Source organism: Haematobia irritans, chromosome 5 (assembly GCF_050003625.1).
Source record: "Haematobia irritans isolate KBUSLIRL chromosome 5, ASM5000362v1, whole genome shotgun sequence".
Taxonomy (NCBI): Eukaryota; Metazoa; Arthropoda; class Insecta; order Diptera; family Muscidae; genus Haematobia; species Haematobia irritans.
In genome coordinates, this window is record NC_134401.1 from 98,754,520 (window position 1) to 98,780,045 (window position 25,526).

At 33.4% G+C, this 25,526-nt stretch overlaps 1 protein-coding gene across 5 annotated transcripts in view; it reads right to left on the minus strand.

The window, feature by feature from the left end:
- LOC142238159 (uncharacterized) overlaps window positions 1-25,526 on the minus strand; it is a 173,122-nt gene that overhangs the window by 24,468 nt on the left and 123,128 nt on the right. Inside the window, exon 1 of one of the 5 annotated variants that reach the window (XM_075309722.1) lies at window positions 1,061-1,304. The exons of the other annotated variants lie outside the window; for them this stretch is intronic. The gene's annotated coding sequence lies outside the window, so the exon portion shown is untranslated. Of the gene's footprint in view, window positions 1-1,060; window positions 1,305-25,526 lie in introns of those variants that run through there. 5 annotated transcript variants of the gene reach the window in all.

Sequence of the window (25,526 nt, forward strand, 5' to 3'; positions counted from 1 at the left end):
CAGAAGCCGTTCAAGAACTGCCCATGCATCCTGAAAAATGCACTGTTTGGTGTGGTTTGTACGCTGGTGGAATCATTGGACCGTATTTTTTCAAAGATGCTGTTGGACGCAACGTTACGGTGAATGGCGATCGCTATCGTTCGATGCTAACAAACTTTTTGTTGCCAAAAATGGAAGAACTGAACTTGGTTGACATGTGGTTTCAACAAGATGGCGCTACATGCCACACAGCTCGCGATTCTATGGCCATTTTGAGGGAAAACTTCGGAGAACAATTCATCTCAAGAAATGGACCGGTAAGTTGGCCACCAAGATCATGCGATTTGACGCCTTTAGACTATTTTTTGTGGGGCTACGTCAAGTCTAAAGTCTACAGAAGTAAGCCAGCAACTATTCCAGCTTTGGAAGACAACATTTCCGAAGAAATTCGGGCTATTCCGGCCGAAATGCTCGAAAAAGTTGCCCAAAATTGGACTTTCCGAATGGACCACCTAAGACGCAGCCGCGGTCAACATTTAAATGAAATTATCTTCAAAAAGTAAATGTCATGGACCAATCTAACGTTTCAAATAAAGAACCGATGAGATTTTGCAAATTTATGCGTTTTTTTTTTAAAAAAAGTTATCAAGCTCTTAACAAATCACCCTTTACCTTAAACAACCTACATTTATTTCTATTTTAAGTGTGAAATTAATTTGAGTGTAATCTTATTTAGATTATTTATTAGAATTTTTGTTTATTTATACAATATTCGTTTCTATTCAAGTAGTTCTCCTATTACAGCACCACTCGCCATATTTTGATCCATTGTAATCGGCGATAGAAATCAATATTTTCGAGATTTGGTTGCCTGAGACAATAAGTGGCTATTTTGCAAGTTTTGGTGTATCTACGAATAAGTCATTACATATTAGGTGATTATATGCTTTAAATGCACTACTTATTTTATGGCCGATAGTATGCCTGGGAAGAAGTACTTCCCTCCTAGGACATGCGTATGTAAATGTAATCCGAAGCGATGCCAATTAATAAGTGGTTATTAATTTTTAAATAGGCTTACCTACAAGATTACCGGGTAATGAGAGTTTTTGCTGGGTAGATATCTCAACGTTGTAGTTCACAACTTTCAAAATGGAAGCTAGCCTCTAATTTGATTTTGTTCTATTCACATCACAAATAGTAACGATTTCTTGTTGTTTTTATTTTGTGAGAAAATTTAGTCAATAAAAAAATTTAACTTAATAGCGACTTAATTGTTTTAACAAACAGGCAAAACAAATCTATAATTTTATTGTATTTTCAGCTCTGAGTTCTGACGCAAACTAATAAACCAAACCTATTTTTGACTCCTGTATTATATTTGAAACAAGAATTAAGCTTTCCCAAAAAAAAACAAAAAACAAACAAACAAAAACGCAACTGCAACTCTAAAGAACAAATGAGAGCTTTCAGAATTCATTATTTTTGTATGCTACTTTGCAATTTTGAAATTAATCCATGAGATTTTTAGGAGTACTGGGGACTACGCAAAAAAACAGAAACAAACAAAAACTAGTTTCAATGTCAGTTGCAACAATGATGTAATTGTTTAATCGTTTATTTAATTCTATATTTTGTTTATTGTAACATAGAACATTGTCATAAATAATTGCATTTTAGGGAAGGAGGAGGGAACCTATGAAATTGGAATTGTATATCCAATATTATATATAAGGCATATTAAACAATTAAGTAAGTTCCAATCTTATGTACCCTCCACCATAGATTGCGTAGAAACTTCTACGCAATCAATGTTCTATAGAAATGAAATTTTTACAAAATTTTTTTAAATAAAATTTTGACAAAATTTTCTATAGAAATAAAATTTTGCCAAATTTTCTATAGAAATAAAATTTTGACAAAATTTTCTATATAAATAAAATTTTGACAAAATTTTCTATAAAAATAAAATTTTGACAAAATTTTCTATAGAAATAAAATTTTGACAAAATTTTCCATAAAAATAAAATTTTTACAAAATTTTGTATAGAAATAAAATTTTGACAAAATTTTCTTTAGAAAGAAAATTTTCTAAAGAAATAAAATATTCATAAAATTTTCTATAGAAATAAGATTTTGAAAAATTTTCTATAGAAGTAAAATTTTGAACAATTTTCTATAGAAATAATTTTCTATAGAAATAATTTTCTATAGAACTAATTTTCTATAGAAATAAAATTTTTGACAAAATTTTCTATAGAAATAAAATCTTGACAAAATAAAATGTTGTTAGATTATTTTTGGCGATATGTACCAATTTTTGTGTGATTGGGGATCGATTATATATAACTATAGACCGATATGGACCAATTTTGGCATGGTTCAATTTCGCAATCAATTTTCGATAGAAATTAAATTTTCACAAAATCTTTTAAAAATAAAATTTTGACAAAATTTTCTATAGATCTTATGTACCCTCCACCATAGATTGCGTAGAAACTTCTACGCAATCAATGTTCTATAGAAATGAAATTTTTACAAAATTTTTTTAAATAAAATTTTGCCAAATTTTCTATAGAAATAAAATTTTGACAAAATTTTCTATATAAATAAAATTTTGACAAAATTTTCTATAAAAATAAAATTTTGACAAAATTTTCTATAGAAATACAATTTTGATAAAATTTTCTACAGAAATAAAATTTTGACAAAATTTTCTATAAAAATAAAATTTTGACAAAATTTTCTATAGAAATAAAATTTTGACAAAAATTTCTTTAGAAATAAAATTTTGATAAAATTTCCTAAAGAAATAAAATATTGATAAAATTTTCTATAGAAATAAAATTTTGAAAATTTTTCTATAGAAGTAAAATTTTGAACAATTTTCTACAGAAATAATTTTCTATAGAACTAATTTTCTATAGAAATAAAATTTTGACAAATCTTTCTATAGAAATAAAATCTTGACAAAATAAAATGTTGTTAGATTATTTTTGGCGATATGTACCAATTTTTGTGTGATTGGAGATCGATTATATATAACTATAGACCGATATGGACCAATTTTGGAATGGTTCAATTTCGCAATCAATTTTCGATAGAAATGAAATTTTCACAAAATTTTTTTAAAATAAAATTTTGACAAAATTTTCTATAGATCTTATGTACCCTCCACCATAGATTGCGTAGAAACTTCTACGCAATCAATGTTCTATAGAAATGAAATTTTTACAAATTTTTTTTAAAAAAAATTTTGACAAAATTTTCTATAGAAATAAAATTTTGCCAAATTTTCTATAGAAATAAAATTGTGCCAAATTTTCTATAGAAATAAAATTTTGACAAAATTTTCTAAAGAAACAAAATTTTGCCAAATTTTCTATAGAAATACAATTTTGACAAAATTTTCTACAGAAATAAAATTTTGACAAAATTTTCTATAAAAATAAAATTTTGACAAAATTTTCTATAGAAATAAAATTTTGACAAAAATTTCTTTAGAAATAAAATTTTGATAAAATTTTCTAAAGAAATAAAATATTGATAAAATTTTCTATAGAAATAAAATTTTGCCAAATTTTTCTATAGAAGTAAAATTTTGAACAATTTTCTACAGAAATAATTTTCTATAGAACTAATTTTCTATAGAAATAAAATTTTGACAAAACTTTCTATAGAAATAAAATCTTGACAGAATTTTGTATAGAATTAAAACGTTGACAACATTTTTTATAGAAATAAAATGTTATTAGATTATTTTTGGCGATATGTACCAATTTTTGTGTGATTGGGGATCGGTTATATACAACTATAGACCGATATGATACAATTTTGGCATGGTTCAATTTCGCAATCAATTTTCGATAGAAATGAAATTTTCACAAAATTTTTTTAAAATAAAATTTTGACAAAATTTTCTATAGAAATAACATTTTGCCAAATTTTCTATAGAAATTAAATTTTGACAAAATTTTCTATAGAAATAAAATTTTGACAAAATTTTCTATAGAAATAAAATTTTGACAAAATTTTCTCTAGAAATAAAATTTTGATAAAATTTTCTATAGTAATAAAATATTGATAAAATTTTCTATAGAAATAAAATTTTGAAAAATTTTCTATAGAAGTAAAATTTTGAAAAAATTTCTATAGAAATAATTTTTTATAGAACTAATTCTCTATAGAAATAAAATTTTGACAAAATTTTGTATAGAATTAAAATTTTGTCAACATTTTTGTATAGAAATAAAATGTTGTGAGATTATTTTTGGCGATATGTACCAATTTTTGTGTGATTGGGGATCGGTTATATATAACTATAGACCGATACGGACCAATTTTGGCATGGTTGTTAGCGGACATTAATACAAGAGGAGAGTCACTCCTAGAGTTTATTTTGCGTACTAATTTGGTAGTTTGCAATAAGGGAGATGCCCCAACCTTTGTTACTAAAAACAGGCAAAATGTTTTGGACGTCACCTTGGCCTCGCAAGAACTGAATGAAATGATATCTGATTGGCAGGTTTTAAGTGAACATAGCTTCTTAGGTCATCGCTACATCAGTTTCAAATTTGATGTTCATACCACCAAGGCCATATTTCCGCCAAATGTTAGGAAAGCTGACTGGAATAGGTATAGGGAATCGTTCAATATGATGATTCCGGAAATACCAGAGACAAATATGAGCACTGTGCAAGTTATCGAACACGCAGTGGAGAGGATTACTAAGGCCTTCAACATTTCACATGCCTAGAGGGAAGCTAAGGGTGAAAAATCGACCACCATGGTGGTCTACGGAGTTAGGTAATATGAGGAAATCGTTCAGGAAGCTCTTTAACAAAGCAAAGTCCACCAGAGCTCCTGTGGATTGGGAAGCTTACAGGAAGAATCTGAGAGGATACAAGCGAGAACTGAGAAAGGTTCAGCATAACTCTTGGAATGATTACTGCAGCAGCATTGAGAATACGTCCGAGGCTTCCAGACTATGGAAGGTGCTAGCCTCCACGAACTCCGCTCCAGGTTTCATTAAAACATCGGAAGGCAATTGGACAACGTCCAGTTAGGAGACGCTGGAGGTACTATTGGACACACATTTTCCCTGAAATCAGACGGTTGAACCATGTACTGGCGGTGCCACAGTGGCTCAGCGGTCGTTTCCTATCGAGGAAATTGTATCGAAATCTAGAATAAAATGGGCGTTAAATAGCTTTGGATCATTCAAATTCCCCGGACCGGATGGAATTACTCCGGCGGAGTTACAAGCGGTGGATGACAGAATTATCCCCTGGTTGTCGGCGATATATATAGGATGTATCAACTTAGCATATATTCCAGGAAAGTGGAGGGAAACAAAAGTCGTTTTCATACCTAAGGCGGGAAAAGCCTCTCACTCGAGTGCGAAGGATTTCCGACCAATCAGCTTATCTTCATTCCTACTTAAGACTCTGGAGAGGATGATAGATATTTATCTTAGAACTAGCGTCGATTCAACTGCGACCGCATTACATGATCTAGTCAGCTTTATTGAAAGCTCACTATCTGTCAAAGAATACACAATCGTGGCGTTTCTAGACATCGAAGGGGCGTTCAATAACGTCCATCCGAGCTCGATATTAAATGGAATGACAACTCTGAATGTTGATCCAGGTATACTTAGGCTGTTAGATGAACTTCTAAGGAAGAGACACATTTCAGCCACACTAGGACAAGCAAACATACAAAGGTATGTGAACAGAGGCACTCCTCAAGGAGGAGTTCTATCACCTCTCCTTTGGAATGTTGCTAAAAACGACCTTCTGGTTTCCCTAGAAAAAGAAAGGATACAAGTGGTGGCATACGCAGATGATGTGGCGCTAGCAGTCAGGGGAAAATTCCCATCAACAGTTAGAGATATTATACAGAGAGCCCTCCGGATGACTGAGAAATGGGCGAGAGATAATGGTCTTGGGGTAAATCCTGCAAAGACAGAACTAGTCCTGTACTGCAAAGATCGCAAAACTCCCACGGTTAGGCCCATTTCCTTAGGGGGTATTGAAATTCCCTTTAGTGAGTGTGCAAAATACCTTGGCGTTATTTTGGACAGGAAGCTGAACTTTAAGCTTAATATTGAAGAAAGGGCGAGGAAAGCAACGGTAGCTTTGTACTCGTGTAAAAAGGCAATAGGGAAAAAGTGGGGACTAAAACCAAAAATTGTGCATTGAATATACACGGCAGTGGTTAGACCTATCCTGCTATATGGTGTTGTAGTCTGGTGGCCGGCACTTCACCAGCCAACAAGTTTAGACAAAGTTCAGCGTATGGCGTGCTTGTGTATCTCAGGTGCAATCAGCAAGGCAGGAACAAATTCCCTTAATGTCATACTACATCTATTACCTTCAGACATTTTGGCCAAACAGTCAGCTGCAACAACGGATGTGCGGTGTGGTCGGAAAAAAGTTACGGCCACAGTTCGGTCCTCAAAATAATGCCAGATGTGCCTAACGTAGTGGATTACACTTTGGCGAGACCACTTTTCGACAATAAGTTTGAGACTCTACTTATTGTCGATTGGGGATCGATTATATATAACTATAGACCGATATGGACCAATTTTGGCATGGTTCAATTTCGCAATCAATTTTCGATAGAAATTAAATTTTCACAAAATCTTTTAAAAATAAAATTTTGACAAAATTTTCTATAGATCTTATGTACCCTCCACCATAGATTGCGTAGAAACTTCTACGCAATCAATGTTCTATAGAAATGAAATTTTTACAAAATTTTTTTAAATAAAATTTTGCCAAATTTTCTATAGAAATAAAATTTTGACAAAATTTTCTATATAAATAAAATTTTGACAAAATTTTCTATAAAAATAAAATTTTGACAAAATTTTCTATAGAAATACAATTTTGATAAAATTTTCTACAGAAATAAAATTTTGACAAAATTTTCTATAAAAATAAAATTTTGACAAAATTTTCTATAGAAATAAAATTTTGACAAAAATTTCTTTAGAAATAAAATTTTGATAAAATTTCCTAAAGAAATAAAATATTGATAAAATTTTCTATAGAAATAAAATTTTGAAAATTTTTCTATAGAAGTAAAATTTTGAACAATTTTCTACAGAAATAATTTTCTATAGAACTAATTTTCTATAGAAATAAAATTTTGACAAATCTTTCTATAGAAATAAAATCTTGACAAAATAAAATGTTGTTAGATTATTTTTGGCGATATGTACCAATTTTTGTGTGATTGGAGATCGATTATATATAACTATAGACCGATATGGACCAATTTTGGAATGGTTCAATTTCGCAATCAATTTTCGATAGAAATGAAATTTTCACAAAATTTTTTTAAAATAAAATTTTGACAAAATTTTCTATAGATCTTATGTACCCTCCACCATAGATTGCGTAGAAACTTCTACGCAATCAATGTTCTATAGAAATGAAATTTTTACAAATTTTTTTTAAAAAAAATTTTGACAAAATTTTCTATAGAAATAAAATTTTGCCAAATTTTCTATAGAAATAAAATTGTGCCAAATTTTCTATAGAAATAAAATTTTGACAAAATTTTCTAAAGAAACAAAATTTTGCCAAATTTTCTATAGAAATACAATTTTGACAAAATTTTCTACAGAAATAAAATTTTGACAAAATTTTCTATAAAAATAAAATTTTGACAAAATTTTCTATAGAAATAAAATTTTGACAAAAATTTCTTTAGAAATAAAATTTTGATAAAATTTTCTAAAGAAATAAAATATTGATAAAATTTTCTATAGAAATAAAATTTTGCCAAATTTTTCTATAGAAGTAAAATTTTGAACAATTTTCTACAGAAATAATTTTCTATAGAACTAATTTTCTATAGAAATAAAATTTTGACAAAACTTTCTATAGAAATAAAATCTTGACAGAATTTTGTATAGAATTAAAACGTTGACAACATTTTTTATAGAAATAAAATGTTATTAGATTATTTTTGGCGATATGTACCAATTTTTGTGTGATTGGGGATCGGTTATATACAACTATAGACCGATATGATACAATTTTGGCATGGTTCAATTTCGCAATCAATTTTCGATAGAAATGAAATTTTCACAAAATTTTTTTAAAATAAAATTTTGACAAAATTTTCTATAGAAATAACATTTTGCCAAATTTTCTATAGAAATTAAATTTTGACAAAATTTTCTATAGAAATAAAATTTTGACAAAATTTTCTATAGAAATAAAATTTTGACAAAATTTTCTCTAGAAATAAAATTTTGATAAAATTTTCTATAGTAATAAAATATTGATAAAATTTTCTATAGAAATAAAATTTTGAAAAATTTTCTATAGAAGTAAAATTTTGAAAAAATTTCTATAGAAATAATTTTTTATAGAACTAATTCTCTATAGAAATAAAATTTTGACAAAATTTTGTATAGAATTAAAATTTTGTCAACATTTTTGTATAGAAATAAAATGTTGTGAGATTATTTTTGGCGATATGTACCAATTTTTGTGTGATTGGGGATCGGTTATATATAACTATAGACCGATACGGACCAATTTTGGCATGGTTGTTAGCGGACATTAATACAAGAGGAGAGTCACTCCTAGAGTTTATTTTGCGTACTAATTTGGTAGTTTGCAATAAGGGAGATGCCCCAACCTTTGTTACTAAAAACAGGCAAAATGTTTTGGACGTCACCTTGGCCTCGCAAGAACTGAATGAAATGATATCTGATTGGCAGGTTTTAAGTGAACATAGCTTCTTAGGTCATCGCTACATCAGTTTCAAATTTGATGTTCATACCACCAAGGCCATATTTCCGCCAAATGTTAGGAAAGCTGACTGGAATAGGTATAGGGAATCGTTCAATATGATGATTCCGGAAATACCAGAGACAAATATGAGCACTGTGCAAGTTATCGAACACGCAGTGGAGAGGATTACTAAGGCCTTCAACATTTCACATGCCTAGAGGGAAGCTAAGGGTGAAAAATCGACCACCATGGTGGTCTACGGAGTTAGGTAATATGAGGAAATCGTTCAGGAAGCTCTTTAACAAAGCAAAGTCCACCAGAGCTCCTGTGGATTGGGAAGCTTACAGGAAGAATCTGAGAGGATACAAGCGAGAACTGAGAAAGGTTCAGCATAACTCTTGGAATGATTACTGCAGCAGCATTGAGAATACGTCCGAGGCTTCCAGACTATGGAAGGTGCTAGCCTCCACGAACTCCGCTCCAGGTTTCATTAAAACATCGGAAGGCAATTGGACAACGTCCAGTTAGGAGACGCTGGAGGTACTATTGGACACACATTTTCCCTGAAATCAGACGGTTGAACCATGTACTGGCGGTGCCACAGTGGCTCAGCGGTCGTTTCCTATCGAGGAAATTGTATCGAAATCTAGAATAAAATGGGCGTTAAATAGCTTTGGATCATTCAAATTCCCCGGACCGGATGGAATTACTCCGGCGGAGTTACAAGCGGTGGATGACAGAATTATCCCCTGGTTGTCGGCGATATATATAGGATGTATCAACTTAGCATATATTCCAGGAAAGTGGAGGGAAACAAAAGTCGTTTTCATACCTAAGGCGGGAAAAGCCTCTCACTCGAGTGCGAAGGATTTCCGACCAATCAGCTTATCTTCATTCCTACTTAAGACTCTGGAGAGGATGATAGATATTTATCTTAGAACTAGCGTCGATTCAACTGCGACCGCATTACATGATCTAGTCAGCTTTATTGAAAGCTCACTATCTGTCAAAGAATACACAATCGTGGCGTTTCTAGACATCGAAGGGGCGTTCAATAACGTCCATCCGAGCTCGATATTAAATGGAATGACAACTCTGAATGTTGATCCAGGTATACTTAGGCTGTTAGATGAACTTCTAAGGAAGAGACACATTTCAGCCACACTAGGACAAGCAAACATACAAAGGTATGTGAACAGAGGCACTCCTCAAGGAGGAGTTCTATCACCTCTCCTTTGGAATGTTGCTAAAAACGACCTTCTGGTTTCCCTAGAAAAAGAAAGGATACAAGTGGTGGCATACGCAGATGATGTGGCGCTAGCAGTCAGGGGAAAATTCCCATCAACAGTTAGAGATATTATACAGAGAGCCCTCCGGATGACTGAGAAATGGGCGAGAGATAATGGTCTTGGGGTAAATCCTGCAAAGACAGAACTAGTCCTGTACTGCAAAGATCGCAAAACTCCCACGGTTAGGCCCATTTCCTTAGGGGGTATTGAAATTCCCTTTAGTGAGTGTGCAAAATACCTTGGCGTTATTTTGGACAGGAAGCTGAACTTTAAGCTTAATATTGAAGAAAGGGCGAGGAAAGCAACGGTAGCTTTGTACTCGTGTAAAAAGGCAATAGGGAAAAAGTGGGGACTAAAACCAAAAATTGTGCATTGAATATACACGGCAGTGGTTAGACCTATCCTGCTATATGGTGTTGTAGTCTGGTGGCCGGCACTTCACCAGCCAACAAGTTTAGACAAAGTTCAGCGTATGGCGTGCTTGTGTATCTCAGGTGCAATCAGCAAGGCAGGAACAAATTCCCTTAATGTCATACTACATCTATTACCTTCAGACATTTTGGCCAAACAGTCAGCTGCAACAACGGATGTGCGGTGTGGTCGGAAAAAAGTTACGGCCACAGTTCGGTCCTCAAAATAATGCCAGATGTGCCTAACGTAGTGGATTACACTTTGGCGAGACCACTTTTCGACAATAAGTTTGAGACTCTAATTCCCAACAGTGAGGCGTGGTGTACACGGACCCCGGGGAATAAAAGATATATAGATTTCTACACTGATGGCTCCAAATTGGATGGCCAAGTGGGTTTCGGAGTATATTCTAAAGATCAGGAACTTCGAATAGCGAAAAGATTACCTGACAGAGAAGAGAAGTGGTGAATTGGCTGAGAAGTAATGCTCCAAGCAATATTGGCATTAATATATACTCAGACAGTCAACCTTCAATAAAATCCTTGGACTATGTGTTCCTCAACTCGAAAACGGCCATCGACTGCCGCAAATCTCTCAATGAGATGGCTGAGCAGCACAATATTCATCTAATATGGGTGCCTGGCCATAGGAACATACCGGGGAACATCGAAGCAGATGAGCTAGCAAGGCTAGGAACTACCTTACATATTCCAGGTGAACTAGAATCTGTTGGTATGCCTCTGGCCACCTGCAAGCTCTTACTGCGTGAGAAGGCTGTTATGATGGTCAATATTCGATGGGAGAATTGCAAGGGTTATAACGACACCAAGCAAATATGGCCCCATTTAAACTTAAACCGCACACTAGATATGCTAGTGATCTCGAGACGCCAGATATCACTCCTGATATCTGCCATAACGGGTCGCTGCCTGATAGGCGATTTTGCAAAAACTATTGGTGCGAAGTATAATGACTATTGTTTGAGCTGTCATGATGCGGAGGAAAATGAATCAATAAAACACCTCTTGTGTGAGTGTCCTGCATTTTGTGTAAGGCGTAAGCAAATTTTAAGGGTATATAGCTTCAGATTACTGGCGGACCTGGAATGTTTTTGGAACAATCTGGTTGGTTCAACAGAAGAAAATAATCGAGAAGGTTCAGCGGTTAAAACTAGAAGTGCCCATATGTAATAGGTAATTTTAGTTAATGTGGTATCACAATGGACTGAATAGTCTAAGTGAGCCTGCATTTTAATCGGGCTGCCACTTTAACCTACCCTAACCTAGCGGTCATATACTAGCGGAATGTACCAAATTCCAACCGGATCGGGTGAATTTTTCTCCTCTAAGAAGTTCCGGAGGTCAAATTTGTGGATCGATTTATATGGGAACCCCATAATGGGGGTTACATATAATTATGAACCGATGTGGACCAATTTTTGCATGGTTGTTAGATACCATATACTAAAACCACATACCAAATTTCAACGGGATTGGATGAAATTTGTTTTTCTAAAAGGCTCCGCAAGCCAAATCTGGGTGTCGGTTTATATGGGGGCTGTACGTAAAAGTGGTCCAATATGGCAAATTTGCGATATCATCCGACCTACATCAATAACAACTACTTATGTCAACTTTCAAGTCGATAGCTTGTTTCGTTCGGAAGTTAGCGTGATTTCAACAGACGGACGGACGGACATGCTTAGATCGACTCAGAATTTCACCACGACCCAGAATATATATATGTTAATTTATAGGGTCTTGGAACGATATTTCGATGTGTTACAAACGAAATGACAAAGTTAATATACCCCCATCCTATGGTGGAGGGTATAAATACCTAAAAACCCAAAATGTAGGAAATAACATCCTAACATGGTAAATCTAGTGTTAAAATATTAAAAATAAATTATATAGTCTACAGATGATTTCAGAGTAACCATAGAAATAATTGCATCTTATTTCCCTTTTAATGTCCCCCAATGTCAATCTTTCGTCTTTCTCCTTACAGCTCGATTAGTCGATTTTAACCAACATCGTTTTGAGTCTGGTTTCAAAAATAACAAAAGTCGATTTGTCGAAATTGAAGATTATATAAAATATCAATGCCCTGTGTAGCATATTAATGTTGAAAATTCCTCATTAGTATGATGAAAGGAACACAGCAAAAAATAAAAAAAATCTTTTGATTAACTCCTTTTGCTTTATATATTCTCTCCTTCTTTTATTGAGGCGTTGAATGCATTTCATTTCATTTCAATTGGAGAAAGCATTAATTTATTTTATAATATTTAATCACGTTACCTTATTAAAAATATCGTTTGAGTTGTTTTTTGGTAGCCCAAATAAAGAAAATGAAGTGGAAACTAGAAACGAACCATTCCAATTATATTCAATGAGTTTTTTGTTGGTATCCATCAAAGGATATGCGAATTAGAAAACATTTGTACACGGATGAAAAAGACTGTTTTTCATATGTTTGGCTATAAACATTATATGTTTGGAACACAAATTTTTAAACACAATATTTTTGAGTGCAAGCATATAATGTTCATAAACTAGCATAACATGTTTGGGACATATATGTTAATATGTTAGAACATATTATGTTTGGGACATAAAATGTTTGTAAATATAATATGCTTGGATGCAAACATATATTAATTTAGAAATAGCCTATAAACATATATGTGTTTAGTAGCTTGGAGCGCTATTTAACAGGGAGCGATATTGAATTAAGTTGGTGGTTGTTGCTTGTTATTACAAAATTAACATTTTATTTTTCCTTGGGCAATTGATCAGCTACTTCTTTGATCCTTACAAACTGTGTGGTCCGCTGTTCGAATCCCCGTCCGGCAAAAAGTAAAATTAAAATAAAAACAAGTATATACGGCCGTAAGTTCGGCCAGGCCGAAGCTTATGTACCCTCCACCATGGATTGCGTACACCCTCACAAAAAATCGCTTCTGTAACATATTCTCCCAAACATATTTTGCTTCAAGCATATACATTTTTGGGTATTGCCCAAACATTTATATGTTTGATCTCTACCAATATATAATATGTTTGAAAGCATATTGGTCTAAACAATATATGTTTGGGTAGTCTAAGTTCCAAACATTTTGTATTTTTGCATCCAAATTCAATAATGTTGTCTTCCAAAAAACAATATGTTATTATGTGAACATATAATATGTTTGGAAGCATATTGCACCCAAAAATATTATATGCTAAAAAAAAATTCTCCCAAACAACATTGTGCTCAAAATTTTATTTATTATATATTTACAATAATAATAATGAATGAATGAAAAATAATGAATTATGAAAATAAACAACAACATAGGTTTTCGACCTGAATGCTCAAAATTTTGTTTCTGCCCAATTGTATATTCCCCGACATCTTTCTCACTTCCACGAGATTTTTTAGTTCTTAGCACCTTTTTCTGTAATACAAACATTGTAGAAGAAATTATTCAATTTTATGATTTTTTGTTTTTATTTTAATTTGCCGGACGGGGATTCGAACAGCGGACCACACAGTTTGTAAGGATCAAAGAAGTAGCTGATCAATTGCCCAAGGAAAAATAAAATGTTAATTTTGTAATAACAAGCAACAACCACCAACTTAATTCAATATCGCTCCCTGTTAAATAGCGCTCCAAGCTACTAAACACATATATGTTTATAGGCTATTTCTAAATTAATATATGTTTGCATCCAAGCAAATTATATTTACAAACATTTCATGTCCCAAACATAATATGTTCTAACATATTAACATATATGTCCCAAACATGTTATGCTAGTTTATGAACATTATATGTTTGCACTCAAAAATATTGTGTTTAAAAATTTGTGTTCCAAACATATAATGTTTATAGCCAAACATATGAAAAACATTCTTTTTCATCCGTGTAGAAACTTCTACTGAAGACTGTCATCCACAATCGAATTACTTGGGTTGCGGTAACACTTGCCGATGACAAGGTATCTTAAAACTTCCTAACACCGTAATATATAGCACATAGTCCATACGTGGTATATATTAAACTAAAAAAGGCCGATTAAATACGTATATAATTAAGTTTAAAGTTTCTATAGAAATAAAATTTTGACAACATTTTCTATAGAAATAAAATTTGGAAAAAATTTTCTATAGAAATGACATTTGGATAAAATTTTCTATAGAAATAAAATTCTGACAAAATTTTCTATAGAAATAAAATTTTGACAAAATTTTCTATAGAAATAAAATTTTGACAAAATGTTCTATAGAAATAAAATTTTGACAAAATTTTCTATAGAAATAACATTTTGACAATGTTTTCTATAAAAATAAAATTTTGGTAGATTATTTTTGGCTCGAGTGGCAACCATGATTATGAACCGATAAGGACCAATTTTTGTGTGATTGGGGATATATATAACTATAGACCGAAAATCTGGGGATCGGCTTATATGGGGGCTATATATAATTATGGACCAATTTTGGCATGGTTGGTAGAGACAACATACTAACACCCCGGACCAACTTTCAATCGGATCGGATGACTTTTGCTCCTCTAAGAGGCTCCGCAAGCCAAATCGGGGGATCGGTTTATATGGGGGCTATATGTAATTATGGACCGATATGGACCAATTTTTGCATGGTTGTTAGAGACCATATACTAACATCATGTACCAAATTTCAGCCGGATCGGATGAAATTTGCTTCTCTTAGAGCAATCGCAAGCCAAATTTGGGGGTCCGTTTATATGGGGGCTATACGTAAAAGTGGACCGATATGGCCCATTTTCAATACCATCCGACCTACATCAATAACAACTACTTGTGCCAAGTTTCAAGTCGATAGCTTGTTTCGTTCGGAAGTTAGCGTGATTTCAACAGACGGACGGACATGCTCAGATCGACTCAGAATTTCACCACGATCCAGAATATATACTCTTTATGGGGTCTTAGAGCAATATTTCGATGTGTTACAAACGGAATGACAAAGTTAATATACCCCCATCCTATGGTGGAGGGTATAAGAAATCATAAAATTGAATAATTTCTTCTACAATGTTTGTATTACAGAAAAAGGTGCCAAGAACTAAAAAATCTCGTGGAAGTGAGAAAGATGTGGGGGAATATACAATTGGGCAGAAACAAAATTTTGAGCATTCAGGTCGAAAACCTATGTTGTTAGCACCTATATTACCTGTTTATTTTCATAATTCATTATGATTGTAAATATATAAATAAATAAATAAAATTTTGAGCACAATATTGTTTGGGAGAATTTTTTTAAGCATATAATATTTTTGGGTGCAAAATGCTTCCAAACATATTATATGTTCACATAATAACATATTGTTTTTTGGAAGACAACATTATTGAATTTGGATGCAAAAATACAAAATGTTTGGAACTTAGACTACCCAAACATATATTGTTTAGACCAATATGCTTTCAAACATATTATATATTGGAAGAGATCAAACATATAAATGTTTGGGCAATACCCAAAAATGTATATGCTTGAAGCCAAATATGTATGGGAGTATATGTTACAGAAGCGATTTTTTGTGAGGGTGTAGCACTTGCATAAAACGCGAATGGAATCCTTTAAAGAAGATTCAAAGATCATTATTTAAGATGACTGTGCATTGGTAGAAAACACTTCGCAATATTAACGAAATTATTTATTACACTGGAAAAAAAGCTTGCGCCGTTCCTATTATTTTGTCTTTACGCTAACGATTTTGATATTGATTCCGAGGCAAAGAGGTGTAGAATTGAAGTAAGGAAATTTTTAGGACATAATTCTCATATAGATTTGCATTTAGCGTACTTGATACACAGAAAAAATTCACGAAAATTAAAGTCTTAATTGAGTTTTAAAAATCATTCAATTGAAAATTTAATTGAGACAAAAAATTTTTCAATTGAAACAAAAATTTATCACAAAAATTAATTATCTCAATTAATTTTTTAATTGGATCAATTAGGTTTTTAATTGGCACTATCATTTTTGTGATTGAAGACATTTCAATTAAAAAATTAATTGGATCAATTAATTTCGTGATTGAATCAGAAAATATTTTACGTATGTACTACGAAACAAAGTTGAATCAATTCGTTTTTAAAACGTGTTAACGACAACTTAAATTTTGAAATTTTAAACTCGACTTCAAGTAGAAATTTCAAAATAATTCAAGCAAAATAAAATCTTCAAAAAGTCAACAAATTTAAAGGCAATTTCATTAATTTAGACCAATAAAAACTTCTTTTATGTAGAGATATCCATCGTTAAGTCGAATCACTTAACTATAGCTTTTTCAGTGTAGAAGTTTAGGAAGGCGAAACTTTGTAGAACCTTGTTTACTGCTAAAACTAAGAAAAATGCAAAGATTGGTTCCGATCGGGTCATTCCTCCACATACCTCCCATACGCTGAAAAAAAAAGCATGCTCGGTTCCAAAGATTTTGTCTTTACTTTAAAAATTTTGGTATTGATTCCGAGCCAAAGAAGTGGAGAATACAAGTAAGGTTACTCTTAAGACACAATTCTCATTTAAATTTGGGGTTTGTGTACTTGCTTCTAGGAAGCAACTTTTTATTTTTCGTTTTTTTTTCCAGCTTTTTTTTCTTCATATGCTATCAAAGTCCTTTAAAAACGAGTTAACGACAACTTTGTTTTCCAAATTCAGAGTCGACTTCCATTAGAAATTATGCTATATTTCTTTGTTACTCTCTACGTTGCCAGTCAACTTCATGTAAATTTAACTTTTTTACTTAAAAAAGTCTGGCGGAAGCCTGTGGAAAAATCATAAAATTATGTACCGAGTTCCCATTTATCGACAATCGTCTACTTTCTGTTTTCAAAAAATTAGGCTCCACCCCAACCAGATATCGTAAAGTCACGTACCCTGTATTCATTTCACAAACTACCCAACTTCAATATTCCCCTTTCCCAACCAGACATCAAAAAATCATGTACCCTGTATAAATTTAATCATCTTCTCCCAATTTCAAGTAAATCGGAGAAGGTCAGATTTTGCTCTATTTTTTGTAAAGGGGCGTCACTTTCTCTGCAAATTCCAAGAAAATCTGTAAACTTTCTTTCAAGTTTCATAGAGTGGAGCACGGAAAAGGTTCCCGTCCAAATACCCAAAACTCAAGTACACCATATTTATTCCATAGCCTTCCCCCACGGCCTTTGTAAATTTCAAGTAAACTTGAGAATTCTAGTTTTTTTCTTCAAGCAAATCGGGTTATTTTTGTTCCAATTTTCAGTCCACATACCCAAAACTCAAGAACACCATATTGATTCCATAGCCTTCCCCCACGGCCTTTGTAAATTTCAAGTATACTTGAGAATTCTAGTTTTTTCTTCGGTTTTAGAGGCAGTCTTCAAGCAAATCGGGTAATTTTGTTCCAATTTTCGGTTGGGCAAGGGAAGGTCCCCTTCCCGACCAAATGTTAAAACATCAGGTACCCCATAATAAATTCATAACCTCACGGCGTGTTTCCCGTAAATCTCACGTACATCAGAGAAATTTTGTTTTTTATACCCTTCACCACTACTGTGGTACAATAAGTTTGTGCATTTGTATGTAATGCCAAGAAGGAAAAGTCTGAGGCCCATCGTTTAGTATACCGATCGTCTTAGAATTAAATTCTGAGTCGATTTAGCGATGTCCGTCCTAACCTAACTAACCTAACCTAACTGCGATGAATTCAAATTATATTTTTATACCCTCCACATCGAAATATTGCTCTAAGACCCCATAAAGTATATATATTCTGGGTCGTGGTGAAATTCTGAGTCGATCTAAGCATGTCCGTCCGTCTGTTGAAATCACGCTAACTTCCGAACGAAACAAGCTATCGACTTCAAACTTGGCACAAGTAGTTGTTATTGATGTAGGTCGGATGAAAATGGACCATATCGGTCCACTTTTACGTATAGCCCCCATATAAACGGACCCCCAGATTTGGCTTGCGGAGCCTATAAGAGTAGCATATTTCATCCGATCCGGCTGAAATTTGGTACATGGTGTAAGTATATGGTCTCTAACAACCATGCAAAAAATGGTCCATATCGGTCCATAATTATATATATCCCCCATATAAACCGTTCCCCAGATTTGATCACCGGAGCCTCTTGGAGGAGCAAAACTCATCACATCCGGTTGAAATTTGTGTTAGTGTAAGGCCGCTAATAACCATGCCAAAATTGGTCCATATCGGTCTATAGTTATATATAGCCGATTCCCAATCGCATAATCATGGTTGCCACTCGCGCCAAAAATAATCTACCAAAATTTTATTTTTATAGAATATTTTGTCAAAATTTTATTTTTATAGAAAATTTTGTCAAAATTTTATTTTTATAGAAAATTTTTCCAAATTTTACTTCTATAGAAAATTTTGTTGAAATTTTATTTCTAAATATAAAATTTTTTTCAAATTTTACTTCTATAGAAAATGTTGTCAAAATTTTATTTTGTCAAAATTTTATTTCTATAGAAACTTTAAACTTAATTATATACGTATTTAATCGGCCTTTTTTAGTTTAATATATACCACGTATGGACTATGTAGTATATATTACCGTTTTAGGAAGTTTTAAGATACCGTAACTCAAGTAATTCGATTGTGGATGACAGTCTTCAATAGAAGTTTCTACGCAATCCAAGGTGGAGGGTACATAAGCTTCGGCCTGGCCGAACTTACGGCCGTATATACTTGTTTTTTATAAAATATTACAAATATGCGCTGTATGTTATAAAAGATTTTCCCGCTTTCCGTTGAAACATTTCTTGAATTTTCTTTGCTATAAACCCGAAGCCCGAGACCGGCTCGTGCGTTTTGGAGTTAAAGCGTCAGGAAGGAAACCCCGACTTATTATTATATATAAGATTTTTATTCAACAATTTACACTATATTCAGCCTAAAAAATAATGAAATGTAAAACTTTGTGCCACAAAAATAGCAAGAGTTAAAAAAAAGTGGCACAACTACAACACTGGATATAGGAGCAAATCATGTTTTAAGCTTCTCTTAGTATACATACTATATAGAATGCACAAAATATATACATACTATATAGAATGCACAAAAAAAATCCATATGCTTCAATCATGAAAGGACAATTTTCGTCAATATACCAAAAATAAATGCTTTTATTGGTTGTCTGATAGAGGAACTTTTACATTTAAAATTGTTCAAGACTTACTATGTATTTTTTTTTATAGATTTCTCCTCTACCATCCTTCGCTCACTGGATTATTTCAGTAAGAATGTGTGTATTTGGGAAAATATACTTTAGCATACATTTCACTGCAATCTACACAAAAACAGAAGAAAAAGTGTGAAAATATTTTTCATTCTATTTAGGTCAAAAACCACCCTTTTTGCAAAACTCAACATTAACTAAATCATCATCACCATCATTGGACTGTATATGGTTGGTTGCTAGTATTTGGCTTAAAACAGTATGGCTCTATAACGATGACGATTTCTACTATTCAACTGGGTAGAAATAGTTCAACTCGTATTATTGTAGACCCATATTATAATGATGTAGTCATTTTTAGCCATAGGAGTGTTTCTATATGTAAGAGGCCTTATTTAGAAAATTACCAAAGTTGTGCACACGCAAGGAGAAGGAAAAATAATTTTTGTGATACAACATGCAAAGATTTTTTTCTGATTCAATCAAGAAATCAATCGATCCAATTAATTTTTTTAATTGAAATGCTTTTAATCACGAAAATCACACTTCTAATTGGTAATAACAAATATTTGGTTTCATTAGCGAATTGAATTAATTATAAGAAGTATATACGGCCGTAAGTTCGGCCAGGCCGACGCTTATGTACCCTCCACCATGGATTGCGTAGAAACTTCTACGAAAGACTGTCATCCACAATCGAATTACTTGGGTAGTGGTATTTTAAAACTTCTTAATATAATTTTCTAAATTGTGAGTTAGTCCATACGTGGTATGTATAGGTAAGTGTATGTATAGGTAAGTGCACAAATAATTACGAATCGATATGGTGGCTATATACAATTATGAACTTGATATGGATTAATTTTTGTGTGATTGGGGATCGATTTATTTGAGGGCTATATATAACTATAGACCGATATGGACATGGTTGTTAACGGCCATATACTAGCACAATGTACCAAATTTCAACTGACTCGGATGAAATTTGCTCCTTCAAGAGGTTCCAAAACCAAATCTCGGGATCGGTTTATATGGGGGCTATATATGATTATGGACTGATATGGAACACTTTTGGTATGGTTGTTAAATATCATTTACTACCACCACGTACCAAATTTCAACCAGATCGGATGAATTTTGCTTCTCCAAAAGGCACCGGAGACAAATCTGGGGATCGGTTTATATGGGGACTATATACAATTTTAGACTGATATGAACCAATTCCTGCATGGTTGTTGGATATCATATACTAACATCACGTACCAAATTTCAACCGAATCGGATGAATTTTGTTCTTCCAAGGGGCTCCGGAGGTCAAATCTGGGGATCGGTTTATATGGGGGCTATATATAATTATGGATCGATTTCGACCAATTTTTTCATGGGTGTTTCTCTTAGAGGCTCCGCAAGCCAAATCTGGGAATCGGTTTACATGGGGCCTATATATAATTATGGACCGATGTGGACCAATTTTTGCATAGTTGTTAGAGACCATATACTAACACCATGTAGCAAATTTCAGCCGGATCGGATGAAATTTTCTTCTCTTAGAGGCTCCGCAAGCCAAATCTGGGGATCGGTTTATATGGGGGCTATATATAATTATGAACCGATGTGGACCAATTTTTGCATGGTTGTTAAGGATCATATAGTAACACCATGTACCAAATTTCAGCCGGATCGGATGAAATTTGCTTCTCTTAGAGGCTCCGCAAGCCAAATCGGGGGATCGGTTTATATGGGGGCTATATATAATTATTGACCGATGTGGACCAATTTTTGCATAGTTGTTAGATACCGTATACTAACACCATGTACCAAATTTCATACGGATCGGATGAAATTTTCTTCTCTTAGAGGCTCCGCAAATCTGGGAATCGGTTTACATGGGGGCTATATCATTAAATTAATTGTATTAATGTTTCTGGTTTGATTAACAAGTTAATTGTTACAATTAATGTTTTAATTGGAAAAGTCTCAGCTTTAATCAATTTTTTAATTAGAAATATTTTTTCTGTGTGCACAGGTATACAAAAGAAAAAGTTATCAAGTTCACGCTGGTATATCTGTCCAATTGATAGATCAACTAAAAAAAAATCATTCCGTTTGTAACACATCGAAATATCGATTTCCGACAATATAAAGTATATATTCTTGGTCAGGGAGAAATTCTAAGACGATATAACCATATCCGTCTGTCTGTCTGGCTGTCTTTCTATCTGTTGTAATCACGCTACAGTCTTCAATACTGAAGCAATCGTGCTGAAATTTCGCATAAACTCGTCTTTTGTCTGCAGGCAGGTCAAGTTCGAAGATGGGCTATATCGATCCAAGTTTTGATATAGTCCCCATACAAACCGACCTCCCGATGTGGGGTCTTGGGCTTATAAAAACCTTAGTTTCTATCTAATTTGCCTGAAATTGGAAATTTATAGGTATTTTAGGACCATAAAGAGGTGTGCCAAAAATGGTGAGTATCGGTCCATGTTTTGGTATAGCCCCCATATAGACCGATTTCCCGATTTTACTTCTTGGGATTCTAGAATCCGAAGTTTTTATCCTATTTGCCTGAAATTGGAAATCTAGAGGCATTTTATGACCATAAAGAGGTGTGCCAAAAATGGTGAGTATCGGTCCATGTTTTGGTATAGCCCCCATATAGACCGATTTCCCGATTTTACTTCTTGGGATTCTAGAATCCGAAGTTTTTATCCTATTTGCCTGAAATTGGAAATCTAGAGGTATTTTCGGGTCATAAAGAGGTGTGCCGAAAACGGTGAGTATCGGTCCATATTTTAGTATAGCCCCCATAAGAACGATCTCCCGATTTAACTCCTTGGGTTTCTAGAAACCGTAGTTTTTATCTGATTTGCCTGAAATTGTAAATATTCTGGAATTTAAGGCTCATAAAAACGTGTATCGGATTAAGTTTTTATCGGTCCATTTGGTAATGCCTCCATATAGACCGACTTCACTTCTTGAGGGTATAGAAGGCGCACTGATCATGAAAATTGCTTGAAACTCAATGTAAAATTTCCAGATTTTACTTCTCGGGTGAAAATCTACAGATTTAAGATTTCAAATCAAGACGTTATTTTAAAATTTTCTTGCACACTTACAAGAGATGTTAATGATTCCTCTAAAACTCAAACAAAAGTGGTTCTTATAAATCCAGAATCTGATATAGTCCTCATAGGTGAAATCTTTAAATTTATCTTCGGGAAGTGTCCTCAAGCCCTCCTGAAATTTCAAAGGAAACCCTAATATTTGGTTCATGGTGGTGGGTATTTAAGATTCGGCCCGGCCGAACTTACTGCTGTATATACTTGTTTTAACTTCTATGCCTTTGAACTCATTTTCCAATATGGTTTGCACCCGTTTTCGCGATATATTCAGCTCACAAGCAAGTTTTCTCCTACTGCGGGCAATGGCACAAGAAAAAAAAAATATATTGTTCATATTTACTGGCAATTTTTCATATCCCAAACGAATGCTTTCGTTCCGCTAGAATTAGGATTTTAAAAGAAAAATTAGCTTGTTTTTTGGCATTTCAGTCGAACGAAAGTGTTCTCTTCGGATACGAGAAATTTGCTGTTAAATTCTAGAAGGCTCCAACGACAGCCACTTGTGGTTTCTCACCCAAATATAAAGCAATCACACTGCCATCTTTGAATTTATTCATTATTTTATTAACCCTTATACTACGTTGGGGTCATTTGATGACCCAAATCGTATTTTTCAACACCGCATATCTTACTGTTCGAATATAATTAACAAGTTCTATCATTCAGTGCATTAATTGGTGACATATGCTGAATTCATGCTGAGTAGTAAGAACTTTTAATTATAATCCAACAGTAAGAAATTCGGTGATGAAAAATTGGACCTAATACCCAACGTAGTATAAGGGTTAATCAAAATGCTTTTGTCAGCTTGTAAACAATAAAATGGTTTGTCACTTAAATAAATCTGTGAGCTGCGAGCGGTTTAGATGTGTAATATGAAATTATTCTCAATATTTTGGATTACGATATTAAATCGCTCCCTCAGGTTAGGCGTGTCCGAACAGCGTTTCACCATTTAGACAATCTTTGAAACAGTCAAAAATATCGCCAGCATTACTGAGAGAAGATAATCCACCGCTGAAGGCTTTTTGGTGTTCGGTCAAAACTGGTACTGAACCCATGATCCTTTGTATGCAAGGCGGACATGCTAACCAATTCACCATGGTGGCTCCTCATAGGATATACTGTAGATTTTTTACAAATTAGATATTGCTATCACTAAATCAATTGGGGCTTATCTTCTTCTCACCTCACTTAAGAGGACACGTGAAACACACATACACTTCACTTCCCAATGCTCGGTTTATTCTCCCTCAAACTTGGGAGTACTTTTTAGATCAAAGTGTCCGCTGTTTTGTGCCCTAAAATTTAGATTTGCATAATCTTTCACATTAAGTTAATATAATTTTCTTGTGTGGAGGTGAAGTGAAGTGTCTGGAACCACAGTGATACACGTGTTATACATGTGGCTAAAAATCTTAAATCCTGGCCATTTACACCTCTGGAAGAGGCTTATAGGACTTTTAATCCTCCATCTGCATGTGTATATCATAGCGACACAGTAACACACTCTGCATTTTTATTATAGTGGTGGCCTAGTGCCAAAATAAATACAACCATAACGACCCACAAAAGAAAATTCTGTATGTATACACAGTTGCTCCCATTCTAGGGACATCTACAGAATATCTTAAGGCATGGCAAGATGCTGATGCTGATTGCATTTAACGAATTCTGATAGTCCTTTTGTCTTAGCTTTCAAAGCATTCGTTAGGAAAATGAGAGACGAGCATTTCCTTTTCTAGCTGTTAATATGACCAAAATTCCAAAAAGGAAAGAATTTTTGGGGTGTTGGCAACAACAACAACAATACAGTTTTAGTTGAAATTTTGGTATTCCTGTTTAGGACAGGAGAATTGCAATAAATTAACCACCACCAAGACCACCATCATCATCATCATCATCATCATTGGCAGGATCGAAAATGAAACAAAGCAAACGTCTAAGAATAAAGAGCTATTGTTAGAATTACGAAAAGAATCCAAAAGAAAATTCCCATAGTTTGCAACAAAATCAGGAAAAGCACCCAGCAACAACAACGAATACAGGAATGATGATGACGATTTCGATGAACAAAATGAAAAAAAAAACAATCATGCGCAATAGTCTCGTAATGGAAATGGTTATGAAGGGCCCTGGAATTTATTTCTCCAATCCTCCCCTAGTGTCTGCCTGTTTGGGCTGGTTAGTATTCTAGACGAGATGTGTGTTCTCATATTGGAAAAATATCCTCATCATTTTCATACAAATGAAAGAGGAATGTATATGCTGGTATTTTAGGGAGGGTGATTGGAAAGCTACCTCTTTTTTTTTCTTTTTCATTCCACCACTGTTTGTATTTTGTTTGTCCATATATCAAAATAATGTACTTATGTCATGAAACAGATATCGGAATGAAGAAAATTCTTTTTGTTTTTAACAAAATACCCCAAAAATGGAAATAATATCGAAAGTTAGAGAAAAAATGTCCCTTTGTTTAGGTGTAATTGAGGAGGAAGTGGTCCACTATGAATATCTTTCTGATAACAACGATTCGAGGGATTTCACCAAATTTTCAAAATATAGACCTTATACGAAAGACTATGTATCTCGAAGTTTTAGACTCTGCAGGGTGATTGATAGTAATTTTTTTTTTTGTTCAAAAGCAAAAAATATTGGAAATAGCATAAAATTTTAGAATCAGTTTAGATATGGTTGAATTGGCCACCTTTAGATCCTTCAAACGGCCGACAAAGCCAT